At 36.3% G+C, this 11,064-nt stretch overlaps 1 pseudogene; it reads left to right on the top strand.

Annotated features, from left to right (window-relative positions):
* Positions 1 to 228: 228 nt before the first annotated feature.
* On the top strand, positions 229 to 10,435 carry LOC120130189 (annotated as a pseudogene).
* Positions 10,436 to 11,064: the final 629 nt, after the last annotated feature.

The following is an 11,064-nucleotide window of genomic DNA, read 5'->3' as shown; positions in this document are numbered from 1 at the left end:
TGACGTTTGAAGCCTCTGACGGTCGTGGGTAAGTTTATTTTTCTTTTCTCTCGTTTTCTTTTTGATTATTTGTTGGTTGTTTGTTGTTGGTTCATTGGTTGTTTCCCCCTTTTCTTCGTGTCTCTCTTCATTCCTCTCCATTTCTTCTTTGTCTGTACAAGTCTAGGGTTTATATAGCCCCCTTGGCGCCATTCATAATGATGAACCCTTCGGTGAGTCACCGGAGCTATGGTGGTGACTCACCCTAGGGATGTAAGGTGTGCGGTTACCCTTCTGGGTATATTAAATGCACCCATATCTTCTGGATCCGGTAGTGAGGTGGCGGCTACGTGGCTACTGTTGATTGGAGCACTTGGAGGTGGCAACGATGATATCATCATCAACCTAAGGCGGCGACCGGAATAGCCCTAGGGTTGTAATGAAACCCTAGGATTTCTTTTGGATGAATCTAGGAGGTTGGATCTGATCAACCGGTTGAGGGAGCTGGTGGCTGGTGATGTGTGAGTAAAAACCCTATATGGGTCTTGGGTCTGCTGGGTCATTTGGGCCTGGACCGGGTTCTGAATCTACGGATTAGTATCTACTTGAATCAGCCTGGGTGTATTGTGCTTTGGTTGTAATTAGGCTTCCAGGTTTTGGGCCTCAATTTGTATTATTTGTAATAATAATAATATTTTTATTATATAATAAAAACGGGACAAAAACGACTGTATAAACAAACACTATAGTTTTGAATTCATGGAAGCATCTACCAGAAAGATACTTGAAGATTAATATTGATATTGTATGGTATGCAGATTCTAGAGAAACAACTTTAGGAGTTTTTCTAGAGACCATCACGACCTTGTCATTGGTGGTCATGCGAGAAGACTCTCAAGTTACCACTCAGTTAAATCCATCGAGGCCCATGTGTTTGTAGAAGAAACTAGGCTAGCCATTGAAAATGGTTGAGAATCTGTCCTAATCGACAGTAACATAAGGAATATAATACTCATGTTAGCCAACCCCTCTCTAGACTTATCCATTATTGGTTTCCACCTGAAAGAAGTCCAAAATTTACTTACTTTATACCCTAATATTAAAGTTATCTTCACTCGTAGAAAAACATTGTTGCTCATACCCTTGCCCACTAGGCTTTCAATTGTTTTTCGCCTATTGGTTTGTTTCATATATCTTGAGTTGTATCTCGAACGTTGTTATTTGATATATACAATAAATAACTAAGTAATCTTATCCTAAATAAAATATGACCTTTTAATCATGCATTTATTGAGTGGTTAAAAATAAGAGTAATACATTCGTGTCATAGCAACTGCCCAATGATAGAGAAGCGACATCAGAAAATATGGATGATGCTAGAGTTGAGGAATCAAACCTAGAAAGCTCTAGACTCGATGAAGAAAACGAGAGGATGTAAGAAAGATGGGGCGGCCGCTAGGTTTAGACAAGAGCTTTGTTTACAGGAATTTAAGATAAAGAAACAAAGATTAAGACAATGAAAACAAGGGTCATAAGAAAGAGAAATGGAATAAAGACAATGCTAAAACAAGTGTAATGAAATAGCAATAAAGGACAAAACATGTAATGGAAAGATTGCAATTTGCTATTGATGTGGGCGGTTGAGAGGTTATTTGATCTCAGATTTTGAAAAATAAATATTCGTTGGAAAGATATAAATTTAAGGATATCAATCGTAAAGACGAAATTAAAATTAGATAGTCGGATCGATAGGAAAATCGATTTGAAAATTTCCCCCGGTAGGTATGATGTTAAATCAAACCCTATAATAAGGATGAGAATGGCATAAAGGTGGCTTTGATGAAGATGATGATGTCATGGAAGATGGATATGAATGATAACTATCCTATCGAACCCTCCTAGTCGCAATCAAAAGGAAAACTCAATAATACGACTCTAACCAGGCCTCATAATCGCAATGAAAAGGCAAACCAAAGTGTGAATATATCTCTCTAAAAAAACTAGAAAAAACTAAAGGAAAGAATCTTCGAAGGTGCGCAAAAACTAACGTTATATTGTATACAAGAAAAGAATTAATGATTACAATGAAGGGAGAATCATCTTTTATATAAGTTTTGAAGAGTCCTTGTTATAACATGGTTAAAAAATAAAAATAATAACTATCCAAGTGAAGGGCATCATGAAAGTGAGCCCTTGATGAGGTTTTCCAATGGTGTTAATGAAAGCAAGCATGATGTGATCATTGAAGCTAAATGGACAACCAGACGAGTCTTCTAGAAAGGGTATATATGACATAACTTGAAAAAGAAGATCTGATAGATGCCCATGCTTATGATAAGCAAGGTGATGAAGGTTGATAAGTTATCAAGGCTTGTGATAGTCGCATGGGGTGATATGGAAGGTGAAGGATGATAAACTATCAAGGGTTACACAGTGACCTATTTACCCTTATCTAATAAGATAAAACAAATAATAATCAAATCCTAAGATAATAAGTTATCTCAGGCTATAGGTTTATCCTAATAAAACAAAACAAATAATAATCAAATCCTAAGATAATAAGTTATCTCAGGCTTTATAGATTTAGCGCTAGGTAATTTTACAAGTTCTTTCGCTCAATGTGGTTTAAATTCATTTCTGGACATTGCTTCACGAGTCTTGAAATTGGGCCCAGAAGTAACATGGGTTGTGGTGATTCAAGTTGATGTGAGAGTAAGCATAAGTGAGTTTCTTTTCTTGAACTCTTTGATCTCCAATGTGGGTTTGTAGGCTCTTGTTGATTAAGGCATGAACTGTAGTCTGGAATTTGTCTTTGAGTACCTTAGCCCGTCCCTTTGTTATTGGGCATGGTAGAAGAGTGAGTCCATCTTATTTAGTTTTTGGGCGTTCGGTGAATGTATCACCCAATTTGTACGTGCTTATGTTTATCCTCTTTGAAAAAAAATCATATAATTTTTTATATTTTAAATTTTTCTCTTTTTCTTTCATTTTAGCTATGCCCGTACTACCATCACGTAGGCGGAATGCAATTTCTATAAAATAAATATATTTCAAGGTGCTTTCCACGTGACGTGTCTTTATCATACGTAATAATAAAGATATTAATCATAAAAATAATATAAAAATTGTGTTATTTTATATATTAATTTTTTGGATAAAGTATACAAATGATCCCCGATTATAAGAAGTTACTTTATTGAGTCATCGACTCTTTTATGTTACAAAATGATCCCCTAACTATAGGGTATTACTTTGTTGAGTCCTTTAATTTTTAAAAGTTACAAAATGGAAAAGGCTAAGTTTCGAACAGATGAATAGTCGAGAGACTATTTTGTAACTTTAATAGTTGGGGAACTCAAAAAAACAATGCTCATATCGGGCAATTATTCTATAAATTTTAATAGTCAAAAGTTTTAACAAAATATTACTCTATAATCAGGAATTATTTATGTACTTTACCCTAAATTTTAGAGTGTTTAGGTAAAAAAAACTAAAAACAAAAAAGCTTTTTCTTACCACATCTAATCCTAGCATATCCCTTATCGACAACCCAAAAGCCTAAAAAGGGTTATTGTAATATCCAATTGCCGCCAAATTTGATCTTAATTGTTAGGTGCGTTTGGTTCACTGAATGTAAGATTACCAGTGAGAATAAAAGATTAACAGAGAATAAGATTACTGGGAATGTTGTATTTTGTGTTTGGTTGGTTTAGCAGGAATGTAAGATTACCGTGTTTGGTTAAAGGAATAAAAGATTATTGGAATGTATATTTTACCAAATTGTCCTTATTATATATTTATTTTTTTAACAAGTTGGAAAATATTTATATATTTTCTTTAAAAAAATTTAAATTCATAAAATTTATATATTTTTTTTACAAAATTGAAAATATAAAAAGGTTTAATGAAATGGTAAATTTTTATTTTAATCTCTGAACTTCATATAAAATTTTAATTATAGACTTTTTTTTAAATCTAAAATAGTTTAAGAATAAATTTATAATTTAACCTTCGTAGAATTTTTATTATTCAATGACTAAATAAGAATATTTTTGGAAAAAAAATTAAGGGCATTTTAGTCTAAAACGTTGGTATTCTAACAATACCTAAAAAAATAGAGGTAATGACATTTCCAGTAATATATCACAAAAAAACTAAAATTACTAAGAATTACATTACAGATAAATTAAACAGGAGAATGTAGATTCTATTCCATGGTAATAAATTCCCCACCCAAACACACCTTAGTCTGTTCTTTTTATATAGTAGGACTAAGCTTCTTTTTCACTCTACTCAAGCTTTCGCCTTTCCTCGCTATTCAACTCTATTTTTTGCTCTAATTTTTGATTTTGCGGTTGCTGATATCCAATTGAATATTGAATTTGGTTACTCTTTTTGTTATCTTAATTCTGATAACGGCAAGGCAATGGGGGATTAAAGCTTTCATCTTTGACCCATTTGGGAGCTTAAAGGTAGCATCTTTGCAGTGTGTATATATGCGTTTAGCTGTACTAGTATAGGGTTTAGAGCTGTACTATCAAATTTACTTTATTTGAGAATGTATCTGAATTGGGCAGGAGACCAATGATAAGAAACAATGAAGGATCGTTTGGGGATGATTTGGCGGAGATAGACCTTTTGCTCCGCTAACAGCGTTGTAGGAAAGACGCCGATGATCTCGAACGCGAGCTAAACTTTGTATAGAAGCGGTTCTGCGCCTCCTACCGTGAAGGGCTCACTGAGTGCAGTCGGTGGGTTGTTCAGCAGTGGAGCTGCCACGGCTGGTGGTGGTGGGGCTACCCCGTTTTCAGCTTTTCCTGAGGTGAAAAATGTGAATGTGTTTGCTTCTGAGGAAGAGTTCAGGTCTGATCCTTCTTATCATTCATACTATTACTCTAATGTGAACTTCAACCCAAGGCTCGCACCTCCTTTGCTTTCCAAGGAGGATTGGAAGTATGCACATAGGTTGAAAGGAGGGAATTCAGGGTTAATTGATAAGAAAAAAGTAAACGGGACTGATAATGGTAGTGGTAGGTCGTTGTTTTCGACGCCACCGGGATTTGATTCCGGTAAACAAGAGAATGAAGAAGAGGCAGAGAATGTCCACAGCTCAGCGGAGTGGGGTGATGATGGACTGATTGGTCTGTCTGGTATCGGATTTGGAAGCAAACAGAAAGGTCTTCCTAAAACTTTTTCACGTGATAACCAGTTTTAGTTTTTACGTTTGCTCATAAATTCCGCTTGTATCGAGGTTTTCAAGTTTTTAACCGTCTTTGCCTTCTGTTGCTGGTTGGCTTGCTTATCCTGCATTCTGGCTTTAATTATTTGTTGCGACTTTTTCACTTTTTTTCACATGTAACATCTGCAAGTCCTTAAGGTGCATCTCTTAAGAATGTGTAAGTTTCAATTATTTAGGCTTTTTGAAGTCAATGTGCTTGCTTTTATGGTTTCATGGGTTCATTCCTTTGGATTTTATGGTTAGCATTCCACCTGTGATTTGTCTCGAGATTTTTACTTTGCATGACTCACGAAATGACCATATGTATGACTGATACAATTGTTTGTCTTTCTTTTGTTTCCCAAGGTAGTAATTGTACAAAACTAGTAGGCAAAGTTTTTATCGATTCATGTTCTGTCTATAAATAGCTAGTTTTTTTCAAAAATGCTATTGGAAATCTTTTTCGTATAAATTTTGAAGTTTTCTTCTTTCCTTAACCTTCCTGGAAATTATCATGCAAGTTCTTGTCCATACAGCAAAAGCTTCTGGAAGTAGGCTTTTTCTTTTGTTTCAGTAATTTCATATATAGTATTTTTGCAGAATGTTTGGGACCCTCAGCTCCAGTCACAAGGATACCATCTCGTCCTGCTAGCTGTAGTGCTTTCGAGGAGAACTTTGAGACTGTAGGTTCTGCTGAATCTGAGCTGGCTCATTTGCGCCATGAGCTGACTTCTTCAGGCACTTCACGATCAAGTGTGAATTTTCAAGGATCATCTGCAGTCCATACCATTGGGCCTCCTTCTTCATACAGTTACACACTGATGCTGTAGGTGCTTACTTGTCTAGGAGTGCTACTCCTGATCCCCAACTCATTGCTAGGGCTCGTAGTTCTTGTCTTACACCAATTGGAGGAGACAGAGTTGGTAACTCGGACAAAAGAAGCATAAATAGTTCAATCAGATTTGGTGGCATCACATCTAGTGTGAGTCTGCAGATATGGTAGCTGCTTTATCAGGCATGAATATGTCATCTAATGGTGTTATAGATGAAGATAATCAATTACCATCCCAGATTGAACAAGATGTTGAAAATCACCGGAATTATTTGTTTGGTCTTCAAGATTGTCGGAATCATATTAAACAGAAAGCAAACCTGAAATCTGAATCTGGCCATTTACATATGCCTTCAGCTAAGAGTAATGGGGGTAGATCAGACCTGAAAACCCCATCCTTGCTTTCTGATAGACAAGCTGAACTCCAGAAATATGCCCTTCCGTCAAAATATTCTTACTTGAAAGGATCACCTGCTTCCACTCTCAATGGTGGAGGCAGCTTGCCTGCTCAGTATCAGTATGATGTGTTAAGTGGTTACTCTTTAAATCCTGCTTTAGCCTCTGTGATGGCTAGCCAACTTGGAACTGGTAATCTGCCACCATTGTTTGGAAGTGTTGCTTCGTCAGCTATACGGTCCTGGAATGGACTCCAAAGTGCTTGGAGGAGGTTTTGGATCCGGACGAAACATTTTGAATGCTGCTTCTGAGTCACATACTTTTGGTCGAGTTGGAAGGCAAATAATTGGGAATGCTGTGCAGGCACCTTTTATTGATCCTATGTATCTTCAGTATCTGATGTCATCCGATTACTCTGTGGCACAGCTTGCACCTCTTAATGATCCCTCCATGGATATGGGTAATTCATACATGAACTTTCTTGAGCTTCAAAAAGCTTATCTCGGAACTCTGCTATCACCTCAGAAATCACCCTGTGGTGTGCTTTTAGGTGCTAAATCTGGTAGTTCTAATATTGATGGTTTTTATGGAAGCCCCACTTTTGGAGGTGGCATGTCATATCCTGGAAGCCCCTTAGCTAGTCCTGTTATTCCAAGTTCTCCAGTTGGACTGGTTATAATACATGCTGATCAGAATATGTTCTTTCTTTCCGGGTTGAGGAATTGCTTGGGGTGTTAAGGGACCCTTGCATTTTGAGGCAGGTTGTAATGTCGATGAAAGCTTTTCTTTCTCCCTACTTGAAGAGTTTAAAAGCAATAAATTAAAGTGTTTTGAACTTTCAGAAATCGCTGGTCATGTTATTGAATTCAGGTATGCTCTTATGCAGTTCTTGAATAATTTTATATGTTGACATACTGCCATCCTCACATTTCTATGCTTTTGTGAGCAGCGCAGATCAGTATGGAAGCCGATTTATTCAGCAAAAACTCGAAACAGCTACTACAGAAGAGAAAAATATGGTTTATGAGGAAATAAGGCCTCAAGCACTTGCTTTGATGACCGATGTGTTTGGTAATTATGTCATTCAAAAGGTATCTGCCTTGTACTGTGTTGCTTCTATGCTTAGTTGTGTAAGTCTATTGTTTACTGTATTTACCAGACAAATCTTTATTTGTGTACAGTTTTTGAGCATTGGCTTCCTGCTCAGAGAAGAGAACTTGCGGGCAAGCTTTTTGGTCATGTTTCAACACTTAGTCTTCAAATGTATGGGTGTCGGTGATCCAGAAGGTTTTAGTAAATGGTTTCTCTCCGTATAGAGTTTTTCTTCCTCTTTTGTCATGTTTTAACACTTTGTCTTCAAATGTATGGTTGTTGGTGATCCAGAAGGTATTAGTAAACGGTTTCTCTCCTAGAGTTTATCTTCTTTTTTCATGTTTCAACTTTTAACACTTGGCCTTCAAATGTATGGTTTGTGGGTGATCCAGACGGTATTAGTAAATGGTTTCTCTCCTTGAAGAGTTTATCTTCTTCTCTGTTTGCTCATGATCTTGGAGTTTTATGTTAAAGAATTTCTCCTATTGATTCTGTTCGTTTTATCTAACTCTTATTCATATTAATTTCACAGTTTGTTGACAAATTATGAGTTTCTTCCTAATTGAGATCAGAAGAATTATTGATTAAGTGTTTGCTTATGATCTTGGAGTTGTATGTTGAAGAATTTCTCCTGTTGATTCTGTTCGTTTATCGAACTCTTTAATATAATTTTACAGTTGACAAATTATGAGTTTCTTCCTAAATGATCAGCACGTTCATTGATTAAGTGAACTAGTTTCATTTCTGTGGTCGAGTTATACTTGTAATGTGCTTACATGCTTCAATAATTTATAGGAATTTAAACTTTTCGTTGCTTTATCTTCCTTTTTTCATAGAGCACTTGTGTTTTTTAATCTGATTGTGAATGGTTACACGACGAATACTTCCTTGCACTCTGACAAATATTAAAGCTTTTTATTACATTCAAGGCCATAGAAGTTGCTGATACGGATCAGAAGATTAAAATGGTTCAAAAGCTTGATGGTAGTGTTATGCGTTGTGTACGTGATCAGAATGACAATCATGTCATCCAGAAGTGTATTGAATGTGTTCCCGAGGAGTTCATTCAATTTATAGTTACAACATTTTTTGATCAAGTTGTGACCCTTTCCACCCATCCATATGGGTGCCAAGTGATACAGGTGCGGAACCTTTGTTTTGCTTATCTTTTGAGCTTCACAACTGTTCTATGCTAATGGTCGATGTGTATCCTGTATAACTTTTTTCTGATCCTCCTGAGGACACTGGAGCACTGCACGGACCCAAAAACACAGAATAAGGTTATGGATGAGATCTTAGGATCTGTTAGCATGTTGGCACAAGACCAGTATGGCAATTATGTTGTCCAGGTTTGTTGTGCTTTCTGGAAACTTATAGTTCCTTTTTTCCTGTTACAAAATGCTGATAAAAATTGTCTTATTTGTCATTTTACGGTGTAGATTCGAAATGCGATTGTACTTATGATTAGGTGTCGCTGTGGTATTTCTTATAATGCTTAATTGATGGAAGAACTGAGCTCTTTCATTTACTAAACAGCACGTACTGGAGCACGGAAAACCTCATTAGCGGTCAATTATAATAAAGGAGTTAGCTGGAAATATTGACCAGATGAGTCAGCAGAAGTTTGCCTCTAATGCTGTTGAGAAGTGCTTAACATTTGGTGGTCCTGCCGAACGTCTGTTATTGGTGAATGAAGTCGGGCTAAGTTCAGGTGTTAAGTCTGGTCAGTCATTCTTCTGACTGTTGTTGTAGCATAGATGGTTTCCGCTGTGTTAGTGTGGTTGTGTAGGGTTTTTTCGGTTGTTTTTGGTTGTTTATTTATGTTGGGGGTGGCGACTTGGTTGTATCTTTTGAATCTTATGGTTAATGAAATCTTAGGGCACTCTTTTCCTCCTTCCGTTGATTAAGGAGCTTTTTTACAAGATCCTTTAATCAAGAATGAGGTTTTTAACGAGGCCTTCAATTCCTATAAAAAAAACGGATGAGAACAAGCCTCTACAGGTTCGTGCTGATATTCTTGAACTTCAAATAGAAAAATCAAATTTGAGTTGCAAAATTGGCATCATACTGATATATTGGATGTTATGATACTGGATTGTTAGTACCTAATGCTGATGTATTGTTCTGGATTCAACTTTTTGGTTAATTTTCTCTAGGAAGTTTTGATAAATTTCATGTCGGTCAGGAGTCCGTTTAATGAAAGCTGGTTGTCCATCACAGGCAATGATGAAAGATCAGTTTGCAAATTATGTGGTACAGAAAGTACTCGAGACTTGCGAGGAGCAGCAACGCGAGCGGATCCTTTCTCGAATTAAGGTCCATTTAAATACATTGAAGAAGTACACTTACGGAAAGCACATTGTTGCACGTGTAGAGAAACTCGTTGCTGCTGGGGGTACTGATTCTTCCTTCTTGTAATATTTACAAGTTCCTTTCGAGCCCCTTTTTCACTGTCGGATTTTCTGTATGTTGAACTCTTCTAACATGGGATTTTAATCATTTTTCAGAACGGAGAATGGCCGTGCAAACTCAACTCGCTGCTTAGTCGGTGCAGGAAAGAACACTCCTGCAATTGTACAGCTAACTGAAAGCTTATAGGAGCTTCCGCGTCTTCCTTTTCGTTTGGTATTTAAAGCTATGATTCGAGTTCGAGTTTTAAAAAGGCACGAGGTGTATGGAAATAAAATTGTTGATTGCTCTCGGAACTGTACATTGTGTAGCTTAAGGTTTTATACATAGGATGGAGTTTGGAACAAAGCTGATGTTGATGCCCCAGAGGAGATAAAAATGATTCATACAAGTTTTTGAGGGTGTTCAAAGGAACTTTTAAAAGGCTGAGGTAGTTTAGTTTAATATGAACTATAAAGTGACTGTACAAATCAAATGTTGTTGGCATGTGAAGAGTTGTTGATGTTTTAGTTGAGGCCACGCCTTCAGTGTCTGCTTAATGATATAATATTTTGGGTAAATTATACTAGAGATCACACAATTACAATTATAGTCCTTTTAATTTTGACCATCGATTTTAAATTCTTGTCAATCAACATATCTAATTATTTAAATGCATTTAATTAGGTCATTTATAGTTAACATTTAACGGAAGTGTTGATGTGGCAGTTAATAAAATTGGTATAATTACATATTTAGTCACTGTTACTTATATATTATCTTAATTTCATCCTAAATTAAGTAAATTAATAAATTTAATCTTCGTATCAAATCATGCCATGTGTCACTAAATACCAAATATTATGACACGTATCGCCACCCAATTGAAGGGTTTAATTTATTTTAATTTAATATTTTTAGTTTCCACCAATCAGAGGGTGACACATGTCACCCTCTGGTGGAAAGAAAACTAAGGGCTGTTTGTTTGCCTCTTAATGGAATCATTCAGCGTTGAATGTTGAATCGTTCAACATTCAGCGCGTTTGTTTTGCACCTCTGAATGATTCAGTGCTGACTAATTTAGCAAAACAGTGTTGAATGATTAAGCATAGAAGTACATTCTGAATGATTCAGAGCTATTATCAAACATGTCACATTC

Source organism: Hibiscus syriacus, unplaced genomic scaffold, assembly GCF_006381635.1.
Source record: "Hibiscus syriacus cultivar Baekdansim isolate YM2019G1 unplaced genomic scaffold, ASM638163v2 tig00001644_pilon, whole genome shotgun sequence".
NCBI lineage: Eukaryota > Viridiplantae > Streptophyta > Magnoliopsida > Malvales > Malvaceae > Hibiscus > Hibiscus syriacus.
This window is presented reverse-complemented; position numbering and strand designations above follow the sequence as displayed.